This window comes from Pseudoliparis swirei, chromosome 11 (assembly GCF_029220125.1).
Source record: "Pseudoliparis swirei isolate HS2019 ecotype Mariana Trench chromosome 11, NWPU_hadal_v1, whole genome shotgun sequence".
Classification (NCBI taxonomy): domain Eukaryota; kingdom Metazoa; phylum Chordata; class Actinopteri; order Perciformes; family Liparidae; genus Pseudoliparis; species Pseudoliparis swirei.
The window spans coordinates 23,319,275-23,337,699 of NC_079398.1; the positions used below are offsets into that span (position 1 = coordinate 23,319,275).

Consider the following 18,425-nt stretch of genomic DNA (forward strand, 5'->3'; position numbering starts at 1 on the left):
CGATATGGATACACGAGGAAAGCATTTGGGCTACAGAGAGAAAGGATGGAACGACTCTTCAAGGGGGCAGGGAGAGGGGCGAAATGAGAATGACAGCTATGCGTCCGGAACCGGATATATATGTTTTTCTTTTATTTGAGGAAAAGTGACAACAATAGGGAACATCAAAATGATATACGCTAATTCATTGTAATAACCACTAACCGTTGTTTCAGGCATTATAGACTCACTGCAGACACGTCATTGCTTGTTTCTGTTTTGGGTATCAGGAGTAATTAGATCCTCTATTTCACACCTCTTTGAAATGCTGTAAAAATGACGTCAATATCCGCGAGTGAATCAGTGTGTATTACCTTTTTCGGAATTGTTTACACACAAGCACGCGCACACATACACACAGCTATGATCTCTCTGTGCAACCACTGGCTCACATGGATAATTGATCTCCAGATGCTCTGGGAAACTCATCACACGCAAATCAAAGGCCCTCCCAAAAGCGACAGCTGGGCGACACTGACGCGCTGAGCCTGCGCCGTCCTGCACTGCGCGAATCCCGCAGCAGCAGCGCAGATAGAGCAGATTCAATCATATAGCTACATTTCCCCAGAGGAGAGGGTGAATTATACAGCATATAGGACACAAATGGAAGACTATTAAATACTTTTCTGACCTGTTATTAATGATTAACGTATGCATCATTAAAATAAAATAAAAAAGTGTAACTCATTTTAAAATGACTGATTAATCAAATCATATAGGCCTAAAACATTATGGCAGAATATGGTTGTCAGAAAGCTGATGACAAATGCAGGTTCATTTAATTTAGACAATTAGATGTTTTATGTGCATTTTTGGTTGATTCCAGACTTTGGTTGTTGGTCTTATTGCATTTGGTTAAGTTCTGACTTGCAGACAATAAAGATAATATAGTCTTACTGTGGGTCACGTGATTATTTTATATATTATTATTTGAAGCATATTTATATTCTAATATTAATAAAGATCCAGACCAAGTTCCTCCTTATTCTTGGTGTGTGTCAATGCATGAGAGGAGAGTTAAGAGAGAATACTCTCATTAGCATAAAGCTAATTAAAATGTTGTTGTGCCCCAATCTAAACTCATGAATATGCTGTTTTTGTATTTCCTGTTCATGTTATAATTTTCAGTTTTTTATGCATGAATTATATTAGAAATCATTTAGAATAATAATAAGTAATGGCTAATTTTATGAAAATATGGCTTTCAAAAGAAGTACTTTGCATATGGTTTGATTGTTATCAAAGTAATAATGCAACATGCAATCAAATCTCAAGTGAAATAATACATATAGACAAGCCTATTACAATGTAAATCAAGAACCATCGGTGCAATCCACTGGGCAATATTAACAAACATTTACTTTGTATTCCTCTCGGAACATAGGCAATTGATGAATTGTTTCCACCGTCGTCGGTCCTGAGCCATCCTCTGTTTCCATGTCAGCCCCTTCTTCTTGAATTCCTGCTCTGTGCTACACTCAAAGAAATAACTTGTATGATTTACTTAATAAAATCCTCGTAACAATTTGCACTAACACTAACTAAGTAACTTTTACTGTTGAAGGATTAAGTAAATCCTACTAGACAGTGTTAAGTATAACATACTTAATTTTAGAGTAAATAACCATGAAAATACTAAGTAATTGTTACTTAATTATGCTTAAACATAACTAATATTTATTTAGCTAATTAAGTAAAGTCTACTTAACTTTTTCACAAACAGAAATTTCAATGTTATGAAATTATTAAGTAAAATCTATCATTTAGAGTTATGAATTAACTAAGTAGATATTATTATACTTTATAAATTAGGATTTACTTAATAAAATCCTCGTAACAATTTGCACTAACACTAACTAAGTAACTTTTACTGTTGAAGGATTAAGTAAATCCTACTAGACAGTGTTAAGTATAACATACTTAATTTTAGACTAAATAACCATAATCTATATACATCACAAATCACAGCCACAATGCAATTCAAAATATTTATTTTGTCAGCAAATAAGATTCAATTTTATAAAAACTCTTGTTTTTCTTAAATAAAAATTCAGTGCCAAGAAATTCACATTTAGGATAATAAAGAAAAATAAAATAAAAATATATAAACATTTGTTTTAATCTGCAATCAAGTGACAGAACAGGTGCCGAACTTGACACAACACCAACATGAATGTTGAAACAGCTGCTGAACATTTACAGTCTGTGTACATTTATGCAACCCTGCATCACAAAAATTACGTTCCACCTAAAATTCAATTTGCAGTTACGTTTGACTGAAATGTATTTCTCTCCAGATTACGTTTGTATTTGACGTATTACAAATACGTCTCTGATCAACGTATCTTTGCCGTTTGTTATCTCTCTTTTCTACAATTCTGTTATGAATTGGAAAAAGCGTCCTCTACACAGCAAAATCGAAAGTGTTGGATGTTCAGTGTTAGGGTTGAGTGTTAAAATATAGAGTTATTTCAACTCAGGTTTAGTGTTAATCAACTCTAAGAGAGTTATTGTTCAAAATGAGTTGGTGTTAATACAGGGAGTCAAATGGCATAATCTGCAAACAACTCTACAGTGTTGATTTTACACTACAGCTAGTGTTACCCATCCCCCAGAAGGCTGCATGTTTGAAAGAGGCGGGAGATTGTTTCACGCAGCCAGACAAACACCTTAAGACTCTTTTCTGTGGACTGGACATGTTCAGACATCATTCCAACTGTGACTAGGATGATACGTGTGTAAGTATGTCTCCGCATATGTCTCTTCATTAAATGTTCTACCCTAGTGTGTATTTCTACAGGTAACATTAACGTTGGAAAAGGTATATCCTTGATGGTTAGCTAACATTAGCTAGCTATCCAGCTCAGCATGTTTAGCTAACCGAATAGGATAAAGAATGTTTATCTAGCCAAAGACTGTGATGTTAGCCAAGTAGGATGAATAGTGATATTTTTTCTCATTAAGAAATTAGAATAATCAACACACGTTGCAATCACGTTATATTATGAACCGTAATTGTAATTTTTTTAAAGAATTCTGTAATGGTAGAGCACAGACATTTATTTTGAAGGCAGGTTAACAATTATCCTATGTTGTCCACTATTTTCTTTTCTTTTCGTTTATTACTGCCATTTCGCCCACATGTGTTTATTAAATTATTTAAACAAGTCTATTGGGCTTCATATTAAGGTTAGACACTTTTAAATAAAGAGAAATGTGTGGGGGTTGTCGTGAAATGTCAAGAGCATTTTATGTTGACTGCATTTATCTCACTGTTCCGTTAGCTTTACTTCCTCTTAGTGTCGGGACTTTTCGGGGTAAGCCACGTTTCCACTCTGCTCTTTGCACTTTCTTAGTTTTGGTTCAAATTTAAACTGAAGTTATTTGAAATACATGGAAAGTCAATGTATTATCATGTGGACATTATCTACTTGCAATTTAAGTTATTTTGTATGTCCGTGTGTCGATGTCTGTGGGTAGGGCTGCCATGTGGCTAATGTTCTAAGCTAGCCTGTAGTCAAGAACTTGTGCTAGAATTTGTGTGTATCGATATAATGCGTGACCGGAAAAATGCAAATGTCAGAAGGAGTAAAGTAATTAAAACATGCTTTGGACAAACATGTCTGCACAATGGAGACGTAAAGAGATGTGCAAGCTTGCTGTTCTGGCCGACACATAGTTAGCTAAACAGAAGGTCAGGCTCAGGCTCTTTTAAGCCCCTTTCATACTCCAAAAATGTCCTGACCTGGTGAATGCGCGACCCGCTTTTGTCGGGTTAAGCGGTTTATGGACCCGCTTAAGGAAAACTTCCTCCAGTCGAATTAAAGATTATCCGTGGCTCCATGATTCGGCGTGGTTTGCCCAAGTCTGGGGTCCGAATTTCGATCACTTTGGGCGGGTTGAAAATCTAAAAAATGTCCTCCATAACGGGCGGGTAACCTGGCGGTTTCGCGGCCGACCTCGGGACACGTTCGTCGGGTAAAGCGCTTAACAGAGCCGCTATTGAAAACTTTGGGAGAGTGGCAGCGCCTTGACTTCTGCGACTGCATGGAGCGCCCAGCTCTCCCATCGCTCACTTAAGTGACTTAAAATTGTTAGTCACACAAGTATGATGCACATTAATGTGATTTAGTTGTACACTGTCGACGCCAGGTGGCATAGAAAAGGCAAGGGGGGAAACAAAACATGAGTTTTAGACTTTTCATGAATGTTTTTTTCTTTTCTTTGTAGGACAATATGCTGGTCAAGGTGAGATTTGGTTCAAGTCAGAAGTATGTTAAGGTGGCAGAAACCGAAGCAGGCTATGAAGACTACAATACATTTATTGAGAGGTTGGTATTACTTGTTTATTACACAGTTGTATCTGTTTGGAGTAAACTAATTATTTGCTTGAATGTCAGTTCATGTTATAGTGTCTTTTTATATTAATTTAAGTAATGTTTGGTTGCCTCGCCTATCAATTGTTTTTTTATTATGTTGACCAATTGTTATGTCTTGTGAGCAAGTCAAAATGGACAATTGGTGTGTGATGGGGAATTTATATCACATATTCTGCACACTGCTCAGATATTATAATAATAAAAGTGTCAATAGAAGTTTACAAAGGACCATTTTTCTAAATCTGATATTCTCTCAGTAATAGGAAAGTTAAGTCTTCCTCTACAGACAGACTTGCACTTGACGGATCAATCAGGGACAGAGGTGGATGCAGATGTGTTTGAGGAACTTTTACAAGCAGGGGACCTTACCGTCAATGTGTCCACAGAAAAGTCTGGAGGTAAGATTTAGCTTTGTTAGGGAAAAATGAGGATCATGAACTGTAATGTACTGTGAGCTGTTTTTCTGACTAGTATTGTAGAGTTGTGACGGTATAACCAATTTTTGTGTGTATTTCTTTGAACTGTCTTGCAGTTGTGCTTCAACCAGATCTAGCAGAAATTTCCTTTGAGTCGAATGTGTCAGACACCGTATCCTCTGTGCCTTCTGATTCATCTGATGCACCAATAACTCTTGAGAACGATGGTGGGAGGAAAAGGACCCACGACGATAGGGAATCAGCTTCTACACATTCATCCAAACAACTGTGTTCAACATTGATGTGGGAAGTACCAAGGAAAGTCCTCGTGTGAAGGAGCTCAGAGCAAGACTGCTGAACACAAGTATCTGAGGTGACGCACATCCTTGGATGCAAATATGTTGATTTGTTGTATCTGCAAGTTACACCACAGAAGTTCTATGTTGCTTTGTAAGCATTTGAGATTTTACCATGGTTTATATCCAGGAAAGACATTACGTTTGAAATGTGGACAGCCGGAATGTTCTATATTATTTTGCACTTATTCAGGGTTCAAGAAACACCTTATTCGTTTGCACCGGGACACTTTCAACAAATACTGTCACTGACACTTCAGTGCTTATTGTATCAAGGAGAGGGATGATTCATTTTATGTTGTTTCTATTGATGAGTTGATTTATTATAGACCCTATGATAAACAGTTATCTAATGAGATGGATGAAAAAATATACATTGTGCCATGTTGTGTGACCCATGCTATTGTTTTGTGTGACCTGTACTATTGAGGCTGCCATTTAAGAAATGTTATTTTAATGCTATGTTTGTGGTGGGCTTGAAAATACAATTTTATTTGAACAAACTTTTGTATTGATTTTCTTCTTTGTAATTAAATACTAGGAGTATACTGAATTCCAAAGTAAAATTGTACCATATATAGCATTGAGGATTATAACTCCCGACAGTGTTATATAAATCAACTCTACAAGAGTAAAATACAGAGTTTAATTTTAAATCCCCTATAGTGTTACATAGCTCAGCAACTCTAGTCGGTGTTAAAACAATATAGAGATAGTGTTAAATTCTGACACTGCACACTAGTGTTGTGTAAATTCAACACTGGCCTGTGTTGACTGGTGTTAAATGTCAACTATTGAGAGAGTTGCTTCAACTCTATCACAGTGTTGATCTTTTAACACTTTTAAAAGTGTAGTTTTAACTCAAAATGGGGTGGACCAATATAGACACTTTCAAAGTGTTGAATTTAAATCTATTGGTGTTGAATTGACACTGCGGATTTTGCTGTGTAGTCTTATTTATTATTATTTTATATGTTTCGCCTGCGTATTATGACAGCAATAAGCGTTGAAACGGATCATATGAATTGGCGTGAAGATTTAATGCTGGTGACTCTCCTTTATTTTCTTTCTTTAGGTGACAATACATTAATTAAAACTCGTAAACTATCACCACCTCATCACCACCTTAACAGAGTTAGTCCCATACGGGTCAAATCAACTATTAAACTTGTTATAAAATGCGCATCTGTCCGTAATCTACACCATAAAGTTCGCATTTTAACCTAAAACAAAGTGCACTTCCTTTGAACCTTTCAAAATAAATTTCAGATTTATCTGTTAAGCGGAAGTAGTATAAAACGTCTATATTTATTCAAACAATACAATATAAAAGGCATACACACACACACACACACACACTGACAGAAACACATAGACACTCACATACGTACACACACACACAGGCAGAGACACACACATACTCACACACAGACACACACTCTCATACGCACACACACACAGAATGACAGACGCACACACACAGACACACACTGACACATACATACACACACAGGCAGAGACACACACACATATACACATGCACGCATACTCTGCAGACTGACCCTTGACCTCCCAATTGTCTCTCAGATATAACCCTCCTGCTTTATATTACATATATTATATCTACCTAAATATAAGACTTTGAGGTCGTGGGGGGAATCCCCTCCAAAACCTTCACAAGAGAAAATTGTCACCGTGCCAATAACCCTTGTACGATGCTTAAAACCAGTCTTTTAGTAAATAAATCGCATCCCGCCAACATCTCCTTGCCTTCAAGGAGGATCGATACGTCAACGGGATCTTCTCCATCGGTGCCACGGACAACCACGATCCTCACGATGTGTCGAGATGCATCACTGCGGCTGTCCACCTGTATATAACATACAATAAGAATTTAGACAATGGTATCAACATATTAATTAACTAACAGCTAATTAAACATTACACAAACTTTGATACAATAAAATGAATAAATAAATTTTAAAAACTTACCAGGCAGTCTTCAAATAACGCCTCCTCTTTCTCACCAAGGTACAGGATAAGGCTGCGGATAATAGTTTCTCGTTTCATCCCAATGCTTTGGTTCTGTGAATAAATAAATATGTTGTCAATACTGAACCCCTTCATGCAAAATGAACTGCATACATCTGCAGAAACAGTGAAAGCAAGACTCATTTGTGGAAGCATGGAGTGTGGAGGAACATAGAATCAACAGAGTAGGAGTAAGCCCCTGTCAACAACCACTTAAGTTAAATGTGACTACAAATAATATATCGCCACTCATCATCACTGAGAGAAGCCCCGTCCCCTTTTACGGGCGCTGGCCAAACGTGCGTGTGCGTGTACAGCCGCACCAAAATCGCCTTGTCAAAAACCTGCCAGGCAAAACAGCGCGGTGTACCTGTGGAGCGGACCTGCGTGCGCAACCAACCGTTGATTTTGGGTTCAAGATATTTAAAAAAAGAAAGGAAAGAGTACGGCGAACACCACCATCTACTCCATGAGTTGTGTCTCGATGGCGAGGCTTCAGTTGCACTTCCGACCGAGCAGGAGTCAGTTGAGCACGGTGTTTTCTTGAAATAAAGCTTAGTTTTTTACAATATTCTACTCAAAGCCTTGTTTCTTCTCATTGTCGAGTGCTATTTAAACCGCGCCCAACAAAAAGAATGTCACCAGCCGCCACTGAATGAAACCGACAGAGAACCAGACAGCAAACATTAGCTAACACAGCGCTGTCATAGCTAGCATGTTTCAGTCTTATTTCAGGATGTTCAAACAATGTACCGAGCGTTACTGACATAAAGCCGGCAGCTGTTGGAATATTGCGGCTCGCAAACGTCTTTCTCTCACACGCGTAACAAGGACCATATATTTTCAAAAACGTAGAGACGACTTACTTGTTCTGGCATGAAGCTCTCCTCCAACGTCTCCTCCAACGTCTCGTCTCGTCGCCGCCTTGAATGCGAATTGCGCCCGTCGATTGTTACAAACGCGATAGATGTTTAGATTAATTAAAATGTACTTACCTTTTTCGGTTTATGTTCAGTCATTATAAAACATGTAAACAGTATGAGAAATTGGGGAGTAACATTTACTCTTCCCGCAGAGTTAATTTATTGTATGATTAAAATGTGTAACTTTTACTTAATAAAGTCTAGTAATCAGTGAAACGTATTAATACAATGTAGAATATATACCAATTAATTAAGTATAATTTACAACACCAACAATTTATTTTTTTGAGTGTACTTCTCCAGGTGTTTTTGGGTCGTCCTCGACCCCGTTTGCCTTGTGGGTTCCATGTCAGTGCCTGTTTTGTTATTGCTGTTGTGTTTCTTCGTAGTGTGTGTCCAATCCAGCTCCATTTTCTCCTTAACAGCTGTATATCTACTGTTTCTTGTTTTGTGCATTCCCATAGGTTGATGTTGCTCATTGTGTTTGGCCAGAAGACTCCAGGATGCGTCTTAGACAGTGGTTTATGAAGGTTTGTAGTTTAACATTTAGTCCGACTATATCATATTTTATATTTTTTTGATTACTTATTTATTCCTTGTTTGGATCTTGTTTATGTCAGGTGTTTGTTTGTTTGCACTATACTCACTCTGCTGTAATCCTGCAAATTTCCCCGTTGTGGGAATAATCAAGGATTATCTTATTTTATCTCTGACTTTATGACTAATGTAACCTAAAAATAGACAACTTGTGACCTTAGGCACGCAGAGCCTCGGGAGATCTGCCTTGCAACATCATGTTTCATAAGGGTGTGAAATGAGCTGCTGAATGAGAAGGAGAAACATGCTGCTGCTGGCCAGTTGAAATTAATTAGGGTCTATTTAGTGGAAATTCTAATGAAGAAATCAATGTTATTAGGATATGATAATGACACATCCGCCTGTTGGGATCAAGTCACTCATTAACAAGGAAGGGTGTGAGTCAGGACGACCAGCAGAAAGTCACTCCATCATCACTCCTGTTGCAATCTTTAGGCCTGTTGGTTTGTTGATAGTGCAACACGTCTCCTCTGTGGATTTTAATAATCCATCTCCTATGAAAAAGGCTGCGCGCTGATTTACATGCATGCAGAGAAGCTTCCTAATAAGGCTCTATAGGGAAGATCTAGTTCAGTCATTCGTGTGGCTTGCCCATCAAAGACCTGCAGGATCTGATGGCTGCAGATTAAAAAGCAAACAGCTGTTGGACATTTTTTGTTTATCTGCCCCCCCTCCCCCCGTCCCTCCCCACATCCTTTTGTTGCTCCCTTCGCTCCTGTTCCTGCATGTGTCATATGTGGGAGTGTGATGCAAAATGAGAAACAAAGTGTTCTCGGACCTTTTGGAATGATGTTAAAGGCCTCCGAGTAGCGATGGTAAACGTATGCAGCCTGTAACCTTCAAACAGGTGTCCCTCTGCAGCAGGTCAAAAGCTGATAAGCAGCTGCAAAAGCCGCCCACTGCATGAATATCATATCCTGCTGATGTGACTGCTAAGGCTAAAAATGTATTTATGAAAATGAATAAGAAGATAACTTTTTCAGGAAGGTCACAGCGGCACTGAAAATACAACTGAATGCATTAACTCACCCGCAGCAGAGAGATGCGCATAAATATGAAGAACAATCTCTCATGCCGTATAGGAACTTCTACTTAACACCGCTGCACTCAACGTGTCTTTTTGGGTTCAGCAACGTGGTGTAAACTCTGCTTTCTTTAAGACTAACAGATTAATTTCAGTCCGGGAGGCAGACACAGTCACCTCGTTTAAGAGTAGACTTAAGACCTTCCTCTTTGACAGAGCTTATAGTTAGGGCTGAATCAGGTTTGCCCTGGTCCAGCCCCTTGATATGCTGCTATAGGCTTATAGCTGCCGGGGGACGTTTTAGGATGCACTGAGTACCTATCTCCTCTTTTTTCTCTCCTTAAGGATGAATTTTCATCTCTCAATCACACCTTACTAACTCTGCTTTCTCCCCGAAGTCCTTTTGACTTTACGTCTCATGGGGTCATCGGACCCTATGAGACGGCATAGATCCTATCTGCCTGATGGATCGTCTGGGTCGTGGAATTCCTGCTCATGACTACGCCACTGTCCTGTTGAGACTCCGCCCACTCCTCCTCCCCACCGCCATCTGCCTGATGGATCGTGGAGGTCTCCATCGTGGAATATGCCTACTATGAACTATTCATACACTCTGTCATATTCATTGAATGTATTTTAACTCTAAATCTGTCCTTCTGTACACATTACATCTATTGCATCTGTCCATCCTAGGAGAGGGATCCTCCTCTGTTGCTCTCCTCCAGGTTTCTTCCCTTTTTTTCCCCCTGAAGGGTTATTTGGGAGTTTTTCCTGGTCCGATGTGATGTTTTGGGGCAGGGATGTCTATGTGTACAGATTGTAAAGCACTCCGAGACAAATTTGTAATTTGTGAAATTGGGCTATACAAATAAACTGAATTGAATTGAATTAAAGGAAGGGTTAGGATTAGTTTAGTTTGAGTGGACCCTGCTCATAGAAGCCGTGTCACGATGCCATTAGAGTGGACCCAAAAGCACGACTCAGACAGGAGTAACAAAGATGAATGTCTTTAGTTGAAAACAGGCGGGGTCAAAACCGGGAGATCAGTCCAAGAAGCAAACAAGTCCAAAAAGGGGCGGGGCAGAGAATCAGAGGTCAGGGCAGGCAGGTCAGGGATATACACTAATAACGCTGGAGGACTTGGCACGAAAACACAAGACAATCTGGCAGAGGGCGAGTGAGGGAACCTGAGGAGACAGGGACTAACGAGGGGACGGGCAACAGGTGAGACGGGCGTGAGGACCAGGTGAAGGTAATGAGGGACTAACGAGGGGACGGGCAACAGGTGAGACGGGCGTGAGGACCAGGTGAAGGTAATGAGGGACTAACGAGGGGACGGGCAACAGGTGAGACAGGCGTGAGGACCAGGTGAAGGTAATGAGGGACTAACGAGGGGACGGGCAACAGGTGAGACGGGCGTGAGGACCAGGTGAAGGTAATGAGGGACTAACGAGGGGACGGGCAACAGGTGAGACGGGCGTGAGGACCAGGTGAAGGAATGAGGGACTAACGAGGGACGGGCAACAGGTGAGAGGCGTGAGGACCAGGTGAAGGAATGAGGGACTAACGAGGGGACGGGCAACAGGTGAGACGGGCGTGAGGACCAGGTGAAGGGAATGAGGGACTAACGAGGGGACGGGCAACAGGTGAGACGGGCGTGAGGACCAGGTGAAGGTAATGAGGGACTAAAGAGGGGACGGGCAACAGGTGAGACGGGCATGAGGACCAGGTGAAGGTAATGAGGGACTAACGAGGGGAGGGGCTGCAGGTGAGACGGGCATGAGGACCAGGTGAAGGTAATGAGGGACTAACGAGGGAATGGGCAACAGGTGAGACGGGCGTGAGGACCAGGTGAAGGTAATGAGGGACTAACGAGGGAATGAGCAACAGGTGAGACGGGCTTGAGGACCAGGTGAAGGTAATGAGGGACTAACGAGGGAATGGGCAACAGGTGAGACGGGCGTGAGGACCAGGTGAAGGTAATGAGGGACTAACGAGGGGACGGGCAACAGGTGAGACGGGCGTGAGGACCAGGTGAAGGTAATGAGGGACTAACGAGTGGACGGGCAACAGGTGAGACAGGCGTGAGGACCAGGTGAAGGTAATGAGGGACTAACGAGGGGACGGGCAACAGGTGAGACGGGCGTGAGGACCAGGTGAAGGTAATGAGGGACTAACGAGGGGACGGGCAACAGGTGAGACGGGCGTGAGGACCAGGTGAAGGTAATGAGGGACTAACGAGGGAATGGGCAACAGGTGAGACGGGCGTGAGGACCAGGTGAAGGTAATGAGGGACTAACGACGGGACGGGCAACAGGTGAGACGGGCGTGAGGACCAGGTGAAGGTAATGAGGGACTAACGAGGGGACGGGCAACAGGTGAGACGGGCGTGAGGACCAGGTGAAGGTAATGAGGGACTAACGAGGGGACGGGCAACAGGTGAGACGGGCGTGAGGACCAGGTGAAGGTAATGAGGGACTAACGAGGGGACGGGCAACAGGTGAGACGGGCGTGAGGACCAGGTGAAGGTAATGAGGGACTAACGAGGGAATGGGCAACAGGTGAGACGGGCGTGAGGACCAGGTGAAGGTAATGAGGGACTAACGAGGGGAGGGGCTGCAGGTGAGACGGGCGTGAGGACCAGGTGAAGGTAATGAGGGACTAACGAGGGAGGGGCTGCAGGTGAGACGGGCGTGAGGACCAGGTGAAGGTAATGAGGGACTAACGAGGGGAGGGGCTGCAGGTGAGACGGGCGTGAGGACCAGGTGAAGGTAATGAGGGACTAACGAGGGGAGGGGCTGCAGGTGAGACGGGCATGAGGACCAGGTGAAGGTAATGAGGGACTAACGAGGGGACGGGCAGCAGGTGAGACGGGCATGAGGACCAGGTGAAGGTAATGAGGGACTAACGAGGGAATGGGCAACAGGTGAGACGGGCGTGAGGACCAGGTGAAGGTAATGAGGGACTAACGAGGGGAGGGGCAACAGGTGAGACGGGCGTGAGGACCAGGTGAAGGTAATGAGGGACTAACGAGGGGACGGGCAACAGGTGAGACGGGCATGAGGACCAGGTGAAGGTAATGAGGGACTAACGAGGGAATGGGCAACAGGTGAGACGGGCGTGAGGACCAGGTGAAGGTAATGAGGGACTAACGAGGGGAGGGGCAACAGGTGAGACGGGCGTGAGGACCAGGTGAAGGGAATGAGGGACTAACGAGGGGAGGGGCTGCAGGTGAGACGGGCGTGAGGACCAGGTGAAGGGAATGAGGGACTAACGAGGGGAGGGGCTGCAGGTGAGACGGGCGTGAGGACCAGGTGAAGGTAATGAGGGACTAACGAGGGGAGGGGCAGCAGGTGAGACGGGCGTGAGGACCAGGTGAAGGTAATGAGGGACTAACGAGGGGACGGGCAACAGGTGAGACGGGCGTGAGGACCAGGTGAAGGTAATGAGGGACTAACGAGGGGACGGGCAACAGGTGAGACGGGCGTGAGGACCAGGTGAAGGTAATGAGGGACTAACGAGGGGACGGGCAATAGGTGAGACGGGCGTGAGGACCAGGTGAAGGTAATGAGGGACTAACGAGGGGACGGGCAACAGGTGAGACGGGCGTGAGGACCAGGTGAAGGTAATGAGGGACTAACGAGGGGACGGGCAACAGGTGAGACGGGCGTGAGGACCAGGTGAAGGTAATGAGGGACTAACGAGGGGAGGGGCTGCAGGTGAGACGGGCGTGAGGACCAGGTGAAGGGAATGAGGGACTAACGAGGGGAGGGGCTGCAGGTGAGACGGGCGTGAGGACCAGGTGAAGGTAATGAGGGACTAACGAGGGGAGGGGCAACAGGTGAGACGGGCGTGAGGACCAGGTGAAGGTAATGAGGGACTAACGAGGGGACGGGCAACAGGTGAGACGGGCGTGAGGACCAGGTGAAGGTAATGAGGGACTAACGAGGGGACGGGCAACAGGTGAGACGGGCGTGAGGACCAGGTGAAGGTAATGAGGGACTAACGAGGGAGTGACCAGAGGCAGGTGAAGGGAGTTGGACTGACGAGATGGGAGCAGGATCTGGAATGACGTGATAGTTCGAGACAGGATGAAAACAACCAAGACAAGAAGGAAGGTGTGGAGCTGAACTGTTCCAAGCCGGGTGAACTCTTTACTGACCTGAGCAGCAGACACCTGACGCCAAGTCCAACGTTTCTTTTGCGTTGGCTGCAAACTGAATCACCAAAAAACACGTGAAATGAGAGGCGACTATCGTTTTAATTCTTTTTAAAAACTTTATTGTACAACTTCACAAAAAAAGTAAATTATGTTCAAAATAGAAAAAAGAATAAATAACGAACATTTCATCAAGGCAGGTCTTACAAACAACAGAGAAATTCAACGAGAAGAAATAAATCATTTTACATTTTTCTGTAAATGTAAAGGCTCTATATCTACGGGAACAGCAGGTGCACCGAGATAAGACCTCGGCTAGAAAGCAACTCTACTCCCATTAATGGTTTGAGAGTCTTTGACGTGTTGGTATGCTGATTGCAAACCTATATAGATAGATATATACTTTATTAATCCCCAGTAGCAGCAACACACAAGAATAAAAAACAAAACACAAAATATAAGAAACAGGGATGAAAGATATGGAAGTATACAAGTAAGATAAAAGTAAAATACAAAACAAAATATATATGTAAATATACAACACACATGCATACACAACACACAACACTGACAAATCTAATACAAAAATATTAAATATAGACAGAGTGCAAAAAGCAAAGTGTGTGTATGAGTGCAGAGCAAATGAAATGAAATGTGTGTGTATGTGTGTAGTGCAAACAAATGAGATGTGTGAAGTGCAGATCAACATAGTGTAAGTATTCAGTTATTGTTGTAGTTATTGCACTATGATCTGGCAAGAGGTGATTTGTTATAGAGCCTCATAGCCGCCGGCAGGAATGTTCTCCTGTATCTGTCCTTGTGGCAGCGTGAGGAGACGTCTGGAGAAAGTACTCCTCTGTCCCTGTAGGAGGTGGTGGAGAGGGTGGTCCGGGTGGTCCAATATGGACACAAGTTTCTTCAACGTCCTCCTCTCCACCACCTGTTCCAGGTGCTCCAGCTGGCAGCCGATGATGGAGCCAGCCTTCCTCACCAGTCTGTTAGACGGCTGGTGTCACCGGCTCCGATGCTGCTCCCCCAGCAGACAATGGCAAAGTGCAGCACACTGGCCACAACCGACTGGTAGAATAACTCCAGCATCTTGCTGCACACGTTGAAGGATCGAAGCTTTCTCAGGACAAAGAGTCGACTCATCCCCTTCTTGTACACAGCGTTGATGTTGGCCTTCCAGTTCAGTCGGCTGTCGATGGAGACGCCCAGGTACTGGTCCTCCTCCACCATGTCCACGTCCACTCCCAGGACACTCAGAGGGGGAGGAGCTCTTCCTCCTGAAGTCCACCACCATCTCTCTGGTCTTGGCCACGTTCAGCCGCAGGTGGTTCTCATCGGCCCACTTTACAAAGTCACTCACCACTGCCCTGTACTCCTCCTCCCGTCCATCCCTAATACACCCGACCACTGCAGAGTCATCAGAGTACTTCTGCAGATGGCATGACTCCGTGTTGTACTGGAAGTCACTGGTGTACAGGGTGAAGAGGAAGGGAGACAGAACAGTTCCTGTGGGGCTCAACATCACTGACCACCGTTCCAGACAGCACACGCCCATTCTGACAAACTGTGGTCTGCCTGTGAGGTAGTCAGTGATCCAGGAGATGGTGGACGCGTCCACACCGCCACCGCAGCTTCTCACTCAGCAGCAGTGGCTGGATGGTGTTAAATGCACTGGAGAAGTCAAAGAAAGTGACTCTCACAGAGACACCGGTTCCATCCAGGTGCGACTGAGCTCGTTGCAGCAGGTAGATGATGGCGTCGTCCACTCCCACATGAGGCTGGTAAGCAAATTGCAGAGGGTCCAGCGATGATTTCACCTGCGGCCGGAGGTGGGCCAAGACCAGCCTCTCCAGCACCTTCATCACATGGGAGGTGAGGGCGACCGGTCGGTAGTCGTTGAGGCCAGATGGTGCTGACTTCTTTGGGCCAGGGACCAGGCACGACGTCTTCCACAGCACCGGGACCTCCCCCTGCCTCAGGCTGAGGTTGAAGAGGCGCTGCAGGACACCAGACAGCTGGGTGGGCAGGTCTTTAGGACCCTGGGGCTGATGCCATCAGGACCTTCAGCTCTGCGCTGGAGTAGTTTCTCCAGCTGTCTTCTCACCTGGTCAGTCGTCACAGAGAGAGGGGGGAGGGTGGAGGAGCCCATTGATGCTGAGGGCTCGGTGGATGTGCAGGTCAACAGGGGGGACAGAGGGGGAGGTGTTTGGGAGGTGTGATGTGTGGAGGAGACGGGGGGGGGGGGGGCTGTGAACTGAACCTGTTGAAGAAACAGTTGAGCTGGTTGGCCCTCTCCAGGGAGCCCCCTGGCTGTCTCCCTCCCACCTTGAAGCCAGTTATCTGCTTCATCCCAGACCACACCTCCCTTGTGTTGTTCAGCTGGAGTTTGGCCTCCAGCTTCCTCCTGTAGGAGTCCTTGCCCTCCCTGAGCTTCACCTTCAGGTTGCGCTGGGCTCTCCTCAGCTCCTCCCTGTCTCCAGACCTGAAAGCAGCTTTCTTCATGTTAAGAAGCGCCTTCAGGTCCCTGGTGATCCAGGGCTTGTTGTTGGGGAAGCAGCACAGTCCGTGATGGGATGGTGGTGTGTTCACAGAACTTGATGTATTCCGTGATGCAGTCGGTCATCCTGTTGATGTCCTCCCCGTGCGGTCCACACAGCACATCCCAGTCCGTTGACTCGAAGCAGTCCTGTAGAGCGTCGTTAGCCTCCAGAGACCACCTCCTCACAGTCCTGGTGGTCACAGCCTCTTCACCAGAGGAACAGACCTGGTGTCAGCCGGACCAGGTCATGATCAGACCTGCCGAGGGGGGGAAGGGCAGTGGCACTGTATAGATAGATAGATAGATAGATATATACTTTATTAATCCCCAAGGGGAAATTTGTCGAGTCAGTAGCAGCAACACACAAGAATAAAAAAACAAAACACAAAATATAAGAAGGGTTAGGGTGATCTGGCAAGAGGTGAACTGTTGTAGAGCCTCATAGCCGTCGGCAGGAATGTTCTCCTGTATCTCTCCTTGTGGCAGCGGAGCGTGAGGAGACGTCTGGAGAAAGTACTCCTCTGTCCCTGTAGGAGGTGGTGGAGAGGGTGGTCCGGGTTGTCCAATATGGACACCAGTTTCTTCAACGACCTCCTCTCCACCACCTGTTCCAGGTGCTCCAGCTGGCAGCCGATGATGGAGCCAGCCTTCCTAACCAGTTTGTTAAGACGGCTGGTGTCACCGGCTCGATGCTGCTCCCCAGCAGACAATGGCAAAGTGCAGCACACTGGCGACAACCGACTGGTAGAATAACTCCAGCATCTTGCTGCACACGTTGAAGGATCAAGCTTTCTCAGGAAAAAGAGACGACTCATCCCTTCTTGTACACAGCGTTGATGTTGGCCTTCCAGTTCAGTCGGCTGTCGATGGAGACGCCCAGGTACTTGTACTCCTCCACCATGTCCACGTCCACTCCCAGGACACTCAGAGGTGTAGGAGCTGTCGCCTTCCTCCTGAAGTCCACCACCATCTCTCTGGTCTTGGCCACGTTCAGCCGCAGGTGGTTCTCATCGCCCACTTTACAAAGTCACTCACCACTGCCCTGTACTCCTCCTCCCGTCCATCCCTAATACACCCGACCACTGCAGAATCATCAGAGTACTTCTGCAGATGGCATGACTCCGTGTTGTACTGGAAGTCACTGGTGTACAGGGTGAAGAGGAAGGAGACAGAACAGTGCCTGTGGGGCTCCAACATCACTGACCACCGTTCCAGACAGCACACGGCCCATTCTGACAAACTGTGGTCTGCCTGTGAGGTAGTCAGTGATCCAGGAGATGGTGGACGCGTCCACGGCCACCCGCAGCTTCTCACTCAGCAGCAGTGGCTGGATGGTGTTAAATGCACTGGAGAAGTCAAAGAAAGTGACTCTCACAGAGACATCGGTTCCATCCAGGTGCGACTGAGCTCGTTGCAGCAGGTAGATGATGGCGTCGTCCACTCCCACATGAGGCTGGTAAGCAAATTGCAGAGGGTCCAACGATGATTTCACCTGCGGCCGGAGGTGGGCCAAGACCAGCCTCTCCAGCACCTTCATCACATGGGAGGTGAGGCGACCGGTCGGTAGTCGTTGAGGCCAGATGGTGCTGACTTCTTTGGGACAGGGACCAGGCACGACGTCTTCCACAGCACCGGGACTTCCCCCAGCCTCAGGCTGAGGTTGAAGAGGCGCTGCAGGACACCAGACAGCTGGGTGGCGCAGGTCTTTAGGACCCTGGGGCTGATGCCATCAGGACCTTCAGCTCTGCGCTGGTGTAGTTTCTCCAGCTGTCTTCTCACCTGGTCAGTCGTCACAGAGAGAGGGGGGAGGGTGGAGGAGCCCATTGTTATTGTATGCGTCCTTAGTATTAGCATACAGCAAGTCCAGAGCTGTATTGTTCCTTGTTGGGCAGTCTATATACTGATGGAAGGTTGGCATAGCTTTTTCCAATGTGGTGTGGTTAAAGTCACCAG

General features: G+C 45.5%; 1 long non-coding RNA gene across 3 annotated transcripts; it reads left to right on the forward strand.

Annotated features, from left to right (window-relative positions):
- The first annotated feature begins 2,532 nt into the window (after positions 1-2,532).
- On the forward strand, positions 2,533-5,693 carry LOC130201732 (uncharacterized). Of its 3 annotated transcripts, none has more exons than XR_008833240.1 (3): positions 2,533-2,777; positions 4,270-4,370; positions 4,951-5,693. It is a non-coding gene; the product is annotated as an uncharacterized LOC130201732 (long non-coding RNA). The 3 variants fall into 3 exon arrangements; XR_008833239.1 differs by lacking the exon at positions 2,533-2,777 and adding an exon at positions 4,676-4,816 and having other exon boundaries at positions 4,225-4,370; XR_008833238.1 differs by lacking the exon at positions 2,533-2,777 and having other exon boundaries at positions 4,225-4,370.
- Positions 5,694-18,425: the final 12,732 nt, after the last annotated feature.